Source organism: Periophthalmus magnuspinnatus, chromosome 9, assembly GCF_009829125.3.
Source record: "Periophthalmus magnuspinnatus isolate fPerMag1 chromosome 9, fPerMag1.2.pri, whole genome shotgun sequence".
NCBI lineage: Eukaryota > Metazoa > Chordata > Actinopteri > Gobiiformes > Gobiidae > Periophthalmus > Periophthalmus magnuspinnatus.
This window is the reverse complement of record NC_047134.1, coordinates 35,975,886-35,993,629: the sequence shown is the minus strand read 5'-3', so window position 1 is coordinate 35,993,629 and position 17,744 is coordinate 35,975,886. Positions and strand designations below refer to the sequence as shown.

General features: G+C 40.5%; 1 pseudogene; it reads right to left on the bottom strand.

Moving 5' to 3' along the window:
• Nucleotides 1-31: 31 nt before the first annotated feature.
• LOC117376234 (ATP-binding cassette subfamily C member 4-like) lies at nt 32-15,103 on the bottom strand (annotated as a pseudogene).
• Between the last annotated feature and the right edge of the window lie 2,641 nt (nt 15,104-17,744).

Here is a 17,744-nt window from a genome sequence, read left to right as displayed (position 1 = left end):
GTTAGGTGCAGTCCGTGGCTCACTCACCCGTTTAGCTGCTTCTAGTAACGCCCGTCTGCCGCACCATTTTGTAGAAGACGCTGTCGTGGTCCTGTAGCAGAGTGTAGGGCTCATCGTACGCGCTGAGTCGTCCAACTCCTGCAAACACAAAACCATTAACATGTTTTTTTTTCCAGGTGATTCACTGAGCCATGTGGACCCAGACAAACAGTGTGAGCTGCTTTTCAGTCAGTAAAAGGTCCCATCTTTAAGGAGCCACTGTGAAGCCAACACTGTATTTTTTACTTTTGTATTTAATGAATGTGTGTCCTTTACAAAAATGTTTTGAGTTGGATTTCCTGAACTGTTCATTCCACATTTCAGTGTAGATGAGAATATTTTGAAACCCAATAAAATGTTCCAAAGTGTCAAATCCTTCGTTCTATAGTTTCTACTGAGTTTAAGGAATGAACCAAATTGCAAGTACTGTCCTTAGAGATTTAATCTACTTGATATTTGAAGTTCATTTTGAACTGGTTTAAGACTCGGCTCTCCCTGGAGGTTTACCACCAGGGGACCATCATGAACTGTCTAACCCAGGACAGGCTCACTCTCTCTGGGTTAAAGGTCCAGGACGCTCCCCCCGACTCAGGTGCCACTCACCAGGATGCAGTCGCTGTCGATGACGGTGTTTAGCCGATGTGCGATGGTGAGGACGGTGCGTTCTTTAAACTTTTCTCTAATGGTCTGCTGGATCAGCTCATCCATCCTACAGAACAAACACTCATCAGACTTTCATTTGGCTGAAGCGGAACCAAGTTGTTTTGAGCTTCAAGGAATACATCTCACATTTTTGACATTTATATGATTTTTTACTAAATTGTACCACTTTGAAGGAGCAAAGGATCATGGTCTATGTCAGGGATGTGCAAACTACGGCCCTCAGACCAATTTTTGTTGGCCCTCATGCCTCCTCCTAAATGGGCCCAATTGATCAAGATGTGTTTTTTGTACAGATTGAAGTCATTCTCCCTCTATAATCTGAATAACATCACGTTGGTTGTGACACAGAGATAAAAATAATCTTCCAAGTCTCATTAAAGGTAAAATATCTCTGTCAAAACTGTGTTAAATCCACCATTTGACTCCCTGTTTAGACACTCGTCTGTGGACCTCCGCTTCAAATATGTTTCAGTATGTGGCCCTCGGTGAAAAAAGTTTGGACACCCCTGGTCTATGTAGTTCCCTTTGTTTTTAGCTCTTGCATAATGCATCAGGAGAGCTGGTAATACAATCATCCTGGTGCTGTCATGATAAATTGTAAGATGACATCACTTACTGTCACATCACCACAGAGCGGTATCACATTTTTATTAAATCAGTTCCAGTGGTTTCAGATAAGCCCCAAGGTACCGACATTTACCATTTGAAACAAGTTCAGTTCAGAAATAAATCCGACCTTAATGCCAGTAAATGATTTGAACCTCACATAAATGAAACCTTCTGCTTCCTAATAATACTTTTGTAATTAAATTGTAAGGTCTTTTTTTGGACAAATGCTCAATGTCAGTCGTGTGTGAGTACAGCGGGGGGCAGGTGTGTGTGTGTGTGTGTGTGCGTGCGTGCCCGCAGCGTGCTGGTACCTCGGGTCCACGTTGGCCGTGGCCTCGTCGATGACCAGGATACGGTTCTTCCTGAGAACAGCTCGAGCCAAACACACGAGCCGCCTCTGCCCCCACACTGAAGTTAGAGCCAGACTCGGCCAGGATGGTCTCCAGACGACCAGGAAGCTCCTCCCCCACGGTCTTCAACTGCACAACCACAGCACACGACATGAGAAGAAGAGAATGCACAAAGAAACAGCAGATTTCTTTGGTCTAGTCACTAATAAAAATGATCAGGTTCAACATTTGTGTTTACTTTATGGATGTTTCATGGCAAAGTGCAGTGTAATTAAGGGAAACTGGCTCTCGTCCCTGATCTGGAAATGTGACGTCACATTCTAGTCTGAAAACTCGACTCTGAGCCTGAGGAGCGTCAGAGTCGGAGCGTCGTGTGTAAAGAGTCAACAGGTTCAGTAGGATCTAAAGACGACAACTGAGCAGAGCCAAGGCCACAGGAAAATTAGGAAGTGTTATGTAAAATCTAAGTAGGAAGAAGTACTCCATTTTGTTATGCAAGTATTTTTTGCTCCAGTATTTGTATTTTTACTTAAGTATCACGTGAAAAAAATATACTTATCTAAAAATATTAAAGTACTCGTTTAAAGAGTAAAAAGTAAAAGTATTTCACTGCATTTAAAGCTTCATAAAAACTCAAAATCTGCACATATGGATAAAGATGTGTTGTATTTTGTCCAGTAGAAACAACTGAATCAGTTTTTTCCATTTGTTTTTTTTTTTTTTTACATTTTTGTTTTCTCAAATTCTGAACATGTTAAAAATAAATCCTCAGACTTTTCAGCAGATCTCAAACTATAAAACAAATACTTTTGCTTTTCAGTCCAGTTCAAAAATGTAGTGGAGTAGAAAGTACATATACTGAAAAGTACACACTATATTATTTGCTGATGTATAAAGTTTAGGTATCTGTAGATACGATACTTAAGTACAGTATTTTGTGTAAATAATGGTCTGGTACATTCCACCTCTGGTTGTAACAGTTTACTTTTTGTATTGACTTTATTCAGCCTCGTGTACTTTGAGGGGCAGACTGTAATACTTTTGCCTCTAAACTGTGACTAAGTAGAGCTGTAGACTGTGTCAGTTCAAATGGTCGACTGTGCTTTACTGACACTGTCTCCTTTTTCCGAAATTAAAACTATTCTGAAAACTGAGCTATTTCACCACCAGGAACAACACATCCTTAAGTCCTGTCTGCATCAGAGGTTATAATGAAGTTAAAAGTGTCAAAAACGAGTTCATAGATTATAATACACACATATAAGACTGACCTCCTCCAGTGCCGTCTGTTCGTCTGAGTGTTGGTTAAAGGTCCAGGTTCTTCCTCATGGTCCCAGTGAACAGAACCGGGTCCTGTGATCACAAATAGAAACATTTAAAGATTTAAACTTGAGCAGGTTTCCCACACTTCACTTTCCCTTTTCCAATTATATCATCATGGAATCTATAAAAACATGACCTGCTTTTTTTCTGTTAAAGATAAAGTCTAACTGCTCTAAGTCTTACACTTTCTTCTGTTTAGTTCTGTTCACGTGTTCTATTTACTCGTTTACATTATATCTCACCAAAAATATTCATTAAATTATTTGTTTTTCGTGTTAACCGTGCTTTTTTCCTTATGATACTGTGCCTATGGTTGCACTTCTAAAACTATAGGAAGAATATAGGGGTTTGGCTGTCGTCCCCCAAGAAATTTTGCACAAATGAAGTATAATTTTCTACATTTTAGTGAGTTTTAATAATCCTAAATTATGTTATTTTTACTACGATGTCACTAACAAGTATCTGTCAAAGGGGGAGCCATTTTCTAGGACAAAATACATACATTTCCAGGACATTTGACCCTTTTTAGTAATATTCCATGTGTTTTCTATGTCTGGACAATGGGCAATTGTTTTCCAGGTTTTCCAGGACGTGTGGGATCCTGAGTTTTACCTGAGGAATGATGGACGTCTTCTGTCGCAGGTGGTGCAGCTCTGACGTCAGGACTCCGTCGATGTAAATCTTTCCCTTTGGCTCCAAAAGACGAAACAGCGCAGACACCAGAGCGCTCTTCCCAGCCCCGGTCCTCCCTACGATCCCGACCTGAAGAACAGAATGTGTTACAGCGCTCCCTAGAGGCCACTGTGGAAAGTCTCGACCTCTTCAAAAAACACTCACCTTCTCCCGAGGTCGAAACGCGGCTTTGAGTTTGTGTAGAACCATGGGACCTTCACGCTGTAGGAGAAACTGACGCCATCAAAGGTCACCAGGCCTTTGCTCGGCCAATCAGGAGGAGGCGTCTTGTTTCCCATGGTGCTTCACTCTCCAGCTCAGTGTACTCCACCACCCTCTCCACCGAGGTCATCTACAAATAAGAGATTATGGTACATTATTAAGAAATGGTCAGACAATGAGACATTTTAAACGCTACAATATGAACTTTTTTGGAGATGGCGCCGGTGTGTTTTCCATAGAAATAGAAAATAAAAACAGTACTTCGGATCATTTTCCTTAGAGACAGATGAATTTTATGCCAAACTGTGGAATGTTATAGACAAAGGAACAGCGTTTCATGGAAATAAGAGTCAGGTTTGTGGAGATGCAAGCCATTTTCTACATTTTTTCAGTGCATTAAAGACAAACACACCAAAAGCCTGTGTTTCATTTTGGTTACTAATTTTTAGCTGAAAACTTAAATGCTGTAGCTGTAAATAATTAGATCCAGATTAATTCCTTATTAAACATGTATTTTGTTTCTTCACTGTTGATACCACAGAGTGAGTGAGACGTCACCCACAGAGTTCAGCTCCAGTCAAACGTCTTTTATTACAGACACAACAGCCAAATAAAACCCTCAGGATCATGTAGAGCGAGTTAATACAAACATTTAATACCAAATGACGAGTCTGACAGCAGCAGATACAGAGAGAGGACAGTTTAAAAAATAACAAAAGTAAATAAACTAAAAAAAAAAAATTCAAAATAATAATAACAATAACAAACAAAAACCCCTCAATGAAAAAAAAAAAAGAAAGTGAACAACAGAAAGTGAATTGGAGCCAGAGTTGATGGAGCAGGAAGTGCGCACATGATCACTTCCTGTTTAGAACGCAGCAGCTAGCTGGTTAGCTATGTCCATTTACATAAACAGTCTATGGTTGACCTCGCTCCAATGAGGTTCATCTGCTCCTCTGATAGACATTTTTAATTTAATTTTAGTTATGTGAAAAATAACCTTAAAAATAACCTAAAAAACTTTTCTTTTCTTCCCATCTACCGTAAATTTCGGACTACAGAGCGCACCTCAATATGAGCCACACCAGCTAAATTTGAAAAGAAAATCAATTTTGTCCATATATAAGCCGCACCTGAATATAAGCCGCAGGTTTTCATATTGTAACATGAGATATTTTTATAAAGACTTTTTTTTTAAACTGTGCCTGAAAATTGGCACCGACACGACAACAACACGGGATGAACACACCTGCAGGTTTAGGAAATAAAGCTGCACCAACACGGAAAATCTGCTTTTATTTCCTCTGAAAACTTTGTCTTTTTACATTGACCAAGTTGGATTCATTGATGTCGAGCTCTCGTGCTGTGGCTCTTATTTCAGGGGTCGGCCCCCGCGGCTCCGGAGCCACATGTGGCTCTTTCAGCCTTATACTGCGGCTCTGCGTGGTTTGGGAAAATACATTTTAAGTATTTAATTGAAGTGTATTTTATTTGTGTTAGCTCTTTTTTGTTGTAGTTTAAATTGGAAGATTATTATGATCTTAAAATAAAATTATATTTTCTTATGTTTCGTTGCTCAAAATAAGCATCACATTCGCGGAACAATGTTCAAAACAAACACGTCTCACAGACACTGACACACACACAGACACTGACACACACACAGACACACAGACACACACACAGACACACACACAGACACACCACAGCTCACAGTCCTGTGTAAAGAGCCCTGGTTTTCAGACGCTGTGTGCACAGGGGTCAGGAGCAGCTTTGGCCCGTCCCCTAATGACACACTAATAAGCTCGTCCATAGATTTATCATGAAAATCCTGCTGGAAATCGCCACAGAAATCTATTTGATGTAGTAGCAAGTTTATTATCTGCTCTTGTCTCCGCGATGACGTATCACGTATAATCAGACATGTCGCTCAAAAGTAGAGCCACAAGCGAGTGAAAATGAGCCAAAACAAAAGTCTTTGGAGAGCTTTTAACAAAGGGGAAAAGGACAACTGAGGAGCCAGAAGAGGAGACTACGACCTCCAAGAAAAGAAAGCTAAATTTAACAGACAATACCTACTTAAAATCTGGGTTTGTCTCTGCAGGTGAGTCTCACGCGCAGAGTCTCTGCGTAATATGTGGGAAAGCAAATGAGGCAATTGAAACCTTCAAAACTGCTTTGGCACATGGAGAATAAGCACCTGGGATTAAATGATACGCCTTTAGAGTTTTGTTTTTTTTAAAAAGAAACTGCGGAGCAGAGTAGACATAATCACATAATCAGCGCAGAGCTCACACTGATGCAGCGTTTGGTGAGTTGTATTTTTTTATGCACTTAACTTATTTTTGCCGTATTTATCTGCCACGTGTAGAAGGTCCGTGAAAATAAAACCTACATTATTCTGTTACATTATTATTATTATTATACAGTGTTATCTTCATTTTAGATGTCAAAAAGTATTTGTGGCTCCCAGTGTTTTATTTTCCGTGGAAAGTGGGTCCAAATGGCTCTTTGTGTGTTAAAGGTCACGACCTCTGATCTGTTTCCTTCTTTATCTTAAAAACTGCATCATATCCATTTCATGATGCGCAAAATGATCGTTCAAAATCAAAACTAGTGCATTCTTCAGAGCAGAATCTTTCCTCACGTCTGTCTCACTTTTACGTTTACAGCTAGAGAGCGCCCCCCAGGGGCCGTTATCCAGTAAAATTCCATAAATAAGCCGCACTGCTGTATCGGCCGCAGGGTTCAAAGCGTGGAAAAAAAGTCACGGCTTATAGTCCGAAGTTTACGGTATATTCTTTATACCTTCCTTTTTCACTTATGACTAGTACGAGCACTGTCCTCTCCCGTGTTCACCTTAACCCTCCAAAATCACGGAAATGTCACGTGCACACGCGCGCGCACACACACACACGCACACACACACTTGTCACATACAACTGTAAATAGCTGTTACATCCACAAACCATGTATGTCCTGGTATGTCTGGTATATCTTTTAACCACTTGTCATTATTGTATATGTATGGTCACTATGTGTTTGTGTTTTGCATTAAATAAAATTAAATAAAATAATCCATCAGTATCTCCGTTGTATCCACAGACTCATATTTCTACACTCGTCTTTACTCTTTCACTCTCTTTCCTGATCATTGTTAGCGGCTGACTTGAACAGTTACCATGTTGTCCACCTCCGCGCTCTGCCTCACGCCCCGCTGGAACACGCCCCGCTGGAACACGCCCCGCTGGAACACGCCCCCCACTGGAACACGCCCATCAGAGTGACAGCGTAGCTCAGGGCCAATCCCACTGAACCGGCATTCAGCCCTGGAACAACCACAAACAGATGTGAGCTCATCCTGTCTGACATTTGTAACAGAAACACAGGAACAACAGACGCTCTAGCACCATCTTGTGGCAGAAACAGGATTGTAAAAAGAAAAAATGTTCCCAAATATCCTTTATGAGGCTTTAACTGTTAATATAATTACCTCTTCATGCACATAATGTTGTATTTTGAGTGATTTCTGCGTTTGACTAATCCTAAAGTAATTCTGCGTTTGATTAATTTTAATTTACTGAGGACACGTCTCCCTCAGCCCCGACCACATTCCTCTACTTTCTGGTAATTTGGTTAAAAATGAGACACCGGGTCAAACAAGAAGGTTAAAATGTGCAGATATTTTTTCAAAAAACACAGTAAATCAAATGGCGGAGGCAGGAGCAGAATCAGCTGCACTTTTGAACAGGAAGTTGATCGTTATCGTCTAATAAGGTTCATCTGGTTTTCTGTTTGTGTATTTTATTTAACAGATTCTTTTTCCAGACCAAGGTTTAGGCTGTGTCCACTCTCTTTCCTACAGGGGGCACTATTTAGGAGCCATTTTTAGTGCTTTTCAAATGGCTAACAGAGGAAAATGTAGTGCATTAAGAATTTCACACAATGTACCTAGAAAAGTAGTGGGCATCAGTCGTCACTAAACCCGTCAATATAGACCACAATGCACTGGGAGTCAGAACAACAACAGGGGACAGAGACACGTCTTTAACTGGACACAACACGACTGAATGAAGCAGATGAAGCTCTGGTTTGTCTCACTGTGGATCTGATTATGAATAAAACACTCAAACTTACGGTGTAAAGTTGCTAGCGTTAGCCGTTAGCCTGTTTGTGTGTGATCCAGCTTGACAAAAACGTGAATGATTATTATTAGTCCATAACTGTTTGTGTGTCAGTCTAATCTGATCATTATGACAGAAATCAAGTTTTATCAGAGATGAGGCTTTAGACTTTTTTCCCACCCAGACCCAGAGTCACATGACCTGAGTCACATGACCTGAGTGTAGTGAGCTGCGTGTCCGAGTCTCTCTGAGGCTCTATAAAGTTTACTAAAGACTGAGGCTGTGGAGTGAGTGAGGGGTCAGGGGCTGGTGGAGACATTCACACACAGCCATAGTGCATTTTCATCCCTGACAGTCTGGACTGCTCACTAGCGCCTCAGAGTGGTCATGTGATGTTGCTACGATGTTTGGTCAGCTGATTTAAACAGGTTTTGGTGCCGTTTTCTGACTGACAGCAGGACGACAGCGCCCTCTGCAGTCTAACTTCTTGAGGAGAGTATCCCAGGTGTGAGAGAGTAAGAGATTAAAGTTCTGTGAGCATGTTTCTTTATTTCTATTGCCTCTTTAACCCAATTCAATTCAATTCATTTATTTTTGTAACGCCCAAAATCACAACAACAGTTGTCTCGAAGGGCGTTCATGTTTTGGTTGATGGGGGAAACCGGAGTACCCGGAGGAAACCCATCCAGACACGGGGAGAAACATGAAAAACTCCACACAGAAAGGCCTGGGCGACCCGGGGATCAACCAAACCTTCTGCTGTGAGACATGAGCCACTCAGCCACCGAGATATACACACAAAAACACAACAACACACAAAAACAAACAACACACAAAAAACACAACAACACACAAAAACACAACAACACACAAAAACAAACAACACACAAAAACACAACACACAAAAACAAACAAGAAAATCAAACAACAGGAAAAATCGGCCAGACGAGGAGGAGGAGAGGGTCCAGCTGTCATCGGGGCATCTGACAGAGATACACTCCACAGGGGGAGTGGGACAGGGGACAACATGTGAATAGCATTGCCCATGAGAAAATAGGAAAAAGCAGAGGATAGTGCTCAGGTTGCCATACTTCCCCCAGCTAGTTACTCCTACTGCAGCCTGTCTTATCCCGGGTTTGTCCCTAACTCCCTCACTATGTAACCTGGTCTATACCGAAGAGGAAGGTTTTAAGCCTGGTCTTAAATACAGAGACTGTGGGGCCTGTTTAACATCAGCAGGGAGTTGATTCCATAGCACAGGAGCTTGGTAACTGAATGCTCTCCCTCCCACTGTACTTTTGGACACTCTAGGAACCACTAATAGTCCTGCATTCTGAGAGCGGAGTGCTCTGTTTGGCTGGTACGGGACAATAGCATCTTGCAGATAGGATGGGGCCATACCGTTTAGGGCTTTGTATGTCAGGAGGAGGACTTTGAATTTGATTCTAAGCTCGACAGGAAGCCAGTGCAGATATTTTAGTACAGGACTGATGTGGTCTCTTCTTTTAGTTCCTGTTAGGACTCTGGCTGCTGCATTTTGGACCAACTGGAGGCTCCTTATAGTACTTTATAGTACTTTATAGTACTTTATAGTACTTTATAGTACTTTATAGTACTTTTGGGGCAGGCGGCGAGCAGGGAATTACAGTAATCAAGTCTGGAAGTAACAAATGCATGGATGAGTTTTTCAGCATCGTTTTTAGGTAAAATATTTCTAATTTTAGTTATATTTCGCAGGTGAAAGTATGCGGTTTTACAAGCTAGGTTTATATGGGCTGTGAATGAGAGATTTTGATCAAATAGGACTCCAAGATTTTTTACAGTAGGGCTAGAAGCTATACTCACATTGTCGAGTGAGAATATCTGGTCTGACAGAGAATCTCTTTGACCTTTGGGACCAACGACAATGACCTCTGTTTTTTCAGGATTTAAGAGCAGGTAATTCAAGGTCATCCAGGTTTTGATGTCCTTCACACAGGCACTGAGTTTATCTATTTGATCAGTCTGATTTGGTTTCATTGATAAGTACAGCTGAGTGTCATCAGCGTAGCAGTGAAAATTAATGCCATGTTTTCTGATAATGTTCCCCAATGGCAACATATACAGAGTAAATAGGATTGGACCAAGCACAGATCCTTGTGGAACTCCACAGGCTACTTTAGAACAGGGAGAGGTGCTCTGGTTTATACTAACAAACTGGTACCTATCTGATAGATAGGACTTCCCTCTGTCCGACTTCTTCAAGATAATGTCCTGAAGAAGTCAGACTGCAGGTGGCGCTGTGATTTTCTTTCTTCTTATCCTGTAAAGTGCTTTGGATTACTTTGTGTACCAATTGCTTTATACAAATAAACTTGCTTTGTCGTCCTGCCTCCACTGGTAGGAAGGCAGTGCCAAAACCTTGTTTAAATCAGCTGACCAATCACATCACAGCAACATCATGTGACCACTCTGAGGCGCTAGTGAGCAGCCCAAACTGTCAGGTTTGAAAACATAATTCCACAGGACACGGTGAGAAACTACCTCAGTCAAGCAGCACCTGTTACTTTTCGGCTCCTTTATAGACAGGCACTGGCACATAAAGCCCACAGAGCCACCTAGTGTTTGGGAGGGAAACATTAACTAAACCTTGGTCTGGGAAAAAAAAACATTTAAATAAGTTTTTTTTAATCTACTATTATTAAGCTATTTCAGATCAATATTGACAATGAACAAAATGAAAAATAACAATCATAAACACGTTACAGTTTAATCACAAAAAATGACATAAACACGGTCCAAACACACTGTCTCTCAGGATCAAACATCCAAAAGTGGTGGCAGTCACAAAAATGGCACAGAGCCAACCAACAGAAAACCAACGAGACGTGGTGAGGAACAAGAACCAGGACGCTGCTCAGAGGATTAACATCACTCTAATGTGTCAGGTTTGAATGTGGACGTCCAAACACAGCGACGGCCGCGTTAAATACCTGAGTGTAAGTCCTGATGAGCGTCGAAAATGGTCTGGAACTTCTCCGTGGCACCAAAAGCTCGGATTGTCCAGAGCCCGTGAAGAGAAGAGGTGTGAGAAGACGGGGCTACGAGCTGAGACAGATTAAAAGGAACGAGATTTAATCAGAGTCTAATGGAGGTAGATTCGCTCACTAATCAGAATCAGATCAGAATCAGAATCAGAAGACTTTTATTGCCATAGTCTGTGAACACAGTTCACAAACTAGGAACTTGATTTGGTGAAAAGGTGCAACATAAACACACTGAATAAATACAAATACAAATAAGGGCATGCACAAAGTTAAAAAGATATGCTTAAAAAAATCAAATGAAATAATTAAAGGGAGAAAATATGTACAACAGCAGCATCAGAACAACAGTGCAAAGTGGCTTATTAAAGTGACCGGTGTTATTAAGTGTCCAGTTTAGTGCAGATCAACATGTTTAGGTAAATACACAGATCTCACTTGCAGCTTCGAGCCGCTTGATGTTTCTGGACGTTCGCAGGAAGTAACGCCGGACGTAGACGAAGACCAGGAACAGAACGGCCACCGGGACGAGGATCGGCGGTATGACCAACGCCGCCACGGAAACGACCCCGAGAATCATGAGAAACAACTGCAGCAGACACAGAGTCAGTCGGGTCGAGACAATCAAAGTCTGAGGTCGTTTTCATACTAAGCTAGACCTTCTGTATGAACGGGGCAATTTGGATCAACTTAGTGTCAGCGACATGTCTCCTCCTGCCTCTGTCTGCGCAGGCGAACCCCGGTCTGTCTGCGCAGGCGAGCCAGGGTCTGTCACTGTTGTTCAAAAACCTTTTCCTGTCATATTGTGTCAGGGAAATGCTTATTCATGGTTTTCAAGCTATGGAAACTGTCCTCTGCGGTCATACCAATTAAACAAATCAAAGTATGTTTTGAATGAGAAAAATGAGGAAATGTCCTCACAAATTCCTTCAAATCAGGAGGACGTGTTTGTGCCCACTCTCGATGACAACGTGCTTCCAGCCAGAGGAGAGAGCAGTGCTCCAAAACGTAGGACTTTCTCTTTCGCTAAATCGTCTTTCTCTATTGTCACTATGAGTCAGTGGAAGAGTCAAATGAGTTTATAACATGCACAAGTTTCCAAAAGTTTGCACATGTGACAAACAAATAGCTAAAATCAAAACAACCCATTAGTGAATGTGTGTGAAAAGAAAGAGGTCTGTTTTTGATGCACTAACGAGATTATAACACGACTTAAAGCTACAAAAGTCAGTTTTGTGTGATACAGGAGCTTTAAAACACTTAAACCGACACAGCGGGTGTTTGTTTGAGTTTAGTTTCATCTGTTCAGGCTCAGTAAACACAGAACAGTAGAGAGTGTAGTAACAGTTATATAATCAAACCTTTTTAAGGACGACGATCTGATCAGCTGCCTTCAGATAGTGGAGCTGGTGAGTGACCAGGATCTGAAGCTTCTTCTTCAGGAGGCCACAGATGCACCTGGGACATTATAAGAGAAGTAACAGGTTAAGGACGTATTTGTACAGCACAGTTCATGCACAAGGTCATTCAAAGAGCTTTACAGAATAAGACAGACATTAAAATCACAACACAACAAATCAAAACATAAATAATCATCATAAAAGGAACATTCAAAGAGAAGAGGCAGAATAAAAACCCTTTCAGTCACAGCAGATAAACAGAACCGTTTGAGTCTGGATTTAAACATGGTCAAAGTCGAGGTCTGAGTCACATCTTCAGGAAGAATGTTCCAGGTTTTAACTGCACAAAACTCAAACACTGATTCAACATGTTTAGTCCTGGGTTCGTCAAAGTGAGACGGAGACATTAATTTCGTGTTGTCTTGTCTCGCTGCTACTGCTGCTAACTTTATTTTTACATAAGCACATTGTAATTTCAAATTACATTTCACATCTCATTTTACATTTACATGTGTAAATACATTGCTTAATAAACTGTACGATAAATGTTTAGTGTTAATTTCCTTAGTCTTACTTTAGTTTCCAATTCACAATTATGTCATAACTTAAATCAGCAGAATGTCATGACATCACCTTTATATTTTAGTATCTTTTCTATATTAAACCTTGACAACTGTTCTTACAATAATATACAACGTTTAACTGTAATTAACATTATCTTATAAACAATCAAAATGTGAGAGGACAATTTTACATGACGCACGTGGAGCCAACGGAGAAATATCAAGGTCTAGGCTAAGCGCTAGCGCGGGGTTAGCATAAAGAGCTAATCACATCTAAATAAAATACATCAAATAGTAAACGTCTATCTTAGACTAGCAAATCTTACAACAAAAGTTATATCATTAGGACTTCATATGAGTCAATGTTCGTGCTTGGTGAAACTGTACCAACCTGAAATAAACAAAGTGATAGGAGACATTAAGTTCGTGTTGTCTTGACTCGCTGCTTCTGCCGCTAACAGGAAGTAGAAGCCTGACCTCCCGCAAACCGTCTCGCTGTGCTGCCACCAAGTGGTGAAAATCAGAATTACAATTGTCCATTTCTCAAAATAAAACCACCATTAATACTCATTTACAAAATTACATTAAATAAAAACTATGTGGCCACACATTGTGAGCGTCGAACTGGTTTAGTCCTGGTTCCGTCCTGGTTCAGTCCTGGTTTTGCCCTGGTTTAGTCCTGGTTTAGTCCTGGTTTTGCCCCGGTTTAGTCCTGGTTTAGTCCTGGTTTTGCCCTGGTTTAGTCCTGGTTTAGTCCTGGTTTAGTCCTGGTTTAGTCCTGGTTTAGTCCTGGTTTAGTCCTGGTTTTGCCCTGGTTTAGTCCTGGTTTAGTCCTGGTTCAGTCGCGCTTTAGTCCGGAGAAAGAGAAAGAGAAAGAGAGAAAGAAATAAACAACGAAAGAAAGAGAGAAAGAAAGAAAGAAAGAGAGAGAAAAAAGAGAGAAAGAAATAAACAAAGAAAGAAAGAGAAAATCTTATTTCAAATCATTGAGACAAACCAAGAATTCTTTTTAAAACAATTGTGTCTATTTTAAATCCCACCAAATCCTCCACTCTGCTCCAGCAGCTGTTTGGAACCATTTCTTAAAGTTCTTTTGTGATAAAGTTTCCACCATTAGGGCCAGTATCACTGTCACGTCCTTTATTCCACCAGTAGCACATAAGTGCATAGCTGTTTTTGGCCAATTTACACCTGTGTCGCTTTAACTTCTCACTACTGAAGAATTTAAAACCCTCATCCTGTCCCTCTGACAGTGTCCCCTTCACGGCTCTTTAGGTCTGGCAATCGGTCCAGATGTAACTGTGATTGTGAACAGTCGTCTGGTCTCAAAGTTCCTATGTTTTGCAAACAGGCTGTAGTTGAGCCTCTTATTAAAAAGGCAAATCTCGATAGTTCAGTTCTCTCAAATTATAGGCCTATATCTAAACTTCCTTTTATGTCAAAAATCTTAGAGAAAACGGTCTCGGCTCAGCTACAAACATTTTTGGATATAAACAGCATTTTAGACAGCTTGCAGTCAGGATATAAATGTTTTCATAGCACAGAGTCTGCACTTTTAAAGGTTTTTAATGACATGTTTTTAATGAATGATTCTGCCATTTTAGTGCTTTTAGACTTGACTGCTGCTTTTGACACAGTTGATCATGCAACTCTTTTAGATCAATTGGAAAATTGTGTGGGTGTCAGGGGGATGGCCCTAGACTGGTTTAAATCCTATTTGTCTGGGCGTTCCTTCAGTGCCAGGCTGGGGGACTCCACCTCTTCTTTTACCCCGTTGCACTGTGGAGTTCCCCAGGGTTCTATTCTTGGGCCGGTTCTATTCACGCTGTACCTTTTACTCTGGGGCAGCTGCTTAAAAAACATGGCATGTCTTACCACCTGTACAGATGACACCCAAGTTTACATGCCCATAAAAAGGAACAGCAGCAGCCCCCTGACACTCCTACTAGAGTCCCTTAATGACGTCAAGGTTTGGTTGGCTCAAAATGTCTTAAATCTCAATGAAAATAAAAGTGAGGTGATAGTGTTTGGGCCCAGTGTCGGTGCGAGCTCCTCTTTAGACCTGGGACCCCTGAGTCAGTGCACTAAGCCCACAGCCACCAACCTTGGCGTCATTGTGGACTCTGATTTTAAACTTGATCAACAGGTCAACGCCGTAGTGAAATCCAGTTTTTATCTTCTTTGTCTTTTAGCTAAAATCCATCCATCCATTTTCTTCCTCTTATCCGGGGCCGGGTCGCGGGGGCCGCAGTCTAAGCAGGGACTAAAATTAGCTAAAATTAAGTCTGTTTTTATCTTTTTCAGATTTTGAGCGCGTGATGCTTTTATTTCCTCTCGTTTGGACGACTGCAATGCTCTTTAAGTAGGAATGAACCAAAATGCACTTTATCACTTGCAGTTAGTCCAAAACGCTGTGACTTTTAACAGGAAATAAAAAACATGAACACATCACTCCAATTCTTACGTCTTTGCACTGGCTCCTTGTTCATTTTAGAATAGATTTTAAGATTTAATTTGTTTTTAAAGCTTTGAATGGACTGGCCCCAGATTACATCTCGGGGACCTCATCCAAATTTATCCTCCGGTGCACACTGAGGTCCGAGGGCCAGCTCCAGCTCGTGGGGCCTAAGACGAGACTTAAAACCAGAGGAGACAGAGCCTTTTCTGTGGCCGGTCCAAAGCTCTGGAATGTTCTGCCTCGTCACGTCAGAAAAGCTCCACTGTGGAGAGTTTAAGTCTCGTCTTAGACCCAATTTTACTCTCTGACTTTTAACTCTGCGTGAGTCGTATGGTCCTCTGTCTTTTATGGATTTGTTCCTATTAATTTTATTTGCTTGTTTTATTTGATTTATTATTTTATTGGTAATAGTTTTATTGCTTTTATTTACATATTTATTATTTTAATTTTGCTATTTGATTTTAGTCTAAATGTTGATTTATTTTTATTTATAATGTGTTTGTGCAGCACTTTGGAAACTGCATTTGTTTGTGAAATGTGCCATATAAATAAAGTGGATCAGACTGGATTGGACGTCAGGATCCACCTGGTTTTGTCTTTTCTCCTCCTCTGGACCCCAGTCCGCCGAGCGTCTCCATCTCAAAGACACTGACGGCTCCTTTGAACAGAGTGAAGTTCAGATCTGAGCCAGAGAAAAGAAATGAGACGAGAGTTAAAGAAGAGATTTTTGTAGGAAAGAGAATGGCAAATTACATTTTGTTTTTAATTTATGCTTCCCTCTAGTGGAGGAGGTTGATATAACATCTTTACCACTTTTCGACTGTTATAAAGTTGAGGATCATCTCTGGACAGGTATGATTCTCAGTTTACTGATCATAAAGCGTCGGGTACATTTTGTTGTTGATTCCTGGGTATAAAAGATCTGTTATTGGATGGACTAGTAAAATCATTATTGATCCTTGACCTGGTGAGTTTAATAGAAAATAATATAAAATTGTGTCCTGAAATTCCAGTCAGAAAGTTAAAGAGCAAATCTATTTTGTTTTTTGAAAGTCTTGTCCATAGTACGCTTAAGTGTTTTTCTGTGAAAAGTACTTTCTAGAGAGTGGTATTTCACAGATTCTATTGATGGGGATTTTTAAATTAATTTAGTACAGATTTTTTGTTATCTTCTTCAGTTTCCTCATAATTTGTATTTATATATTTTATTTTATTTTAGTTTTGTCAAAGCCAGGGCCTGAACTCAAAACCTTTAGCAGGATGTCAATGAACGTGTTAGAAAAATAACCTCAGTCAGTTCAAACTATGCAAAAAAATACTGCTACTCCTCAAAAATGTAGTGGAGCAGGAGGCAGTGAGAACAGGGGCAAAATAAAAACTCAAATATCACATAATGTAGTGATTTAGATAAAGAATCGTGCTGATTTCCACCATGAACGTGTCAGAAAAAACAACCTCAGTCATTTCAAACTGAGACGACTCAAAAATGTAGTGGAGTAGAAAGTACAGACAGTGAAGTAGAAAGTACCCACTGTAAAATGTGTTAGGTTTATTATTATGAGTATAAATACCTCAAAAATGTGTTTAAGCGCTTTCACTTTTCTACTTCTGTCCACCACTGGGACTTTTCAGACAAATAGAACATGCTACATCATTTATATTTTTAAAAACGTACTTAGTCAAAATAGAATTATTATTTACATTGTCAACACAAAACAAAACCTCTTTATAATATTAAAATAAAATACAAAATAGATTTAAACAGCACATTTCCAGGAGCCTGTGACTGTAATTTAATGTGTTTAACAGCACAAACCATCTCACCTGTTGTACTTCCAACTAAATCTGCTCAGCGTTAAATTAAAGATCAGATTACAGTCTCATTTGGGTAACAGAGCTTCAGACAGAGCAGTGCTTACAGTTAGCGTCACACCCCAGAGTGATGTCATACGCTCAGACTGGGGGCGAGGGCCACGTTATCCACTGATGCACTTTGAAATATCCAAAAGGTAAATTCACAAATGTTGAACCTGATCATTTCTATCAGAGACTAGAGCCAAGATCTCACTGCATCACCACAAAAATACATTTAACAATCTTCATTTGAGCCTCATCTGCGTCGAGTATTATCGGCCTATAAAATGACGTCATCTGAAACCCACCAATGAAAAGTAACAAACTTTTATGTAATACATGACCGGTGCTTATTCAAATCTGTGTGTTGGTACAGAGCAAAAACTTTGACTTTTTGGGGGAGAAATTCTGCATCCCATAATTTCCCTTGTGAAGCGACACACT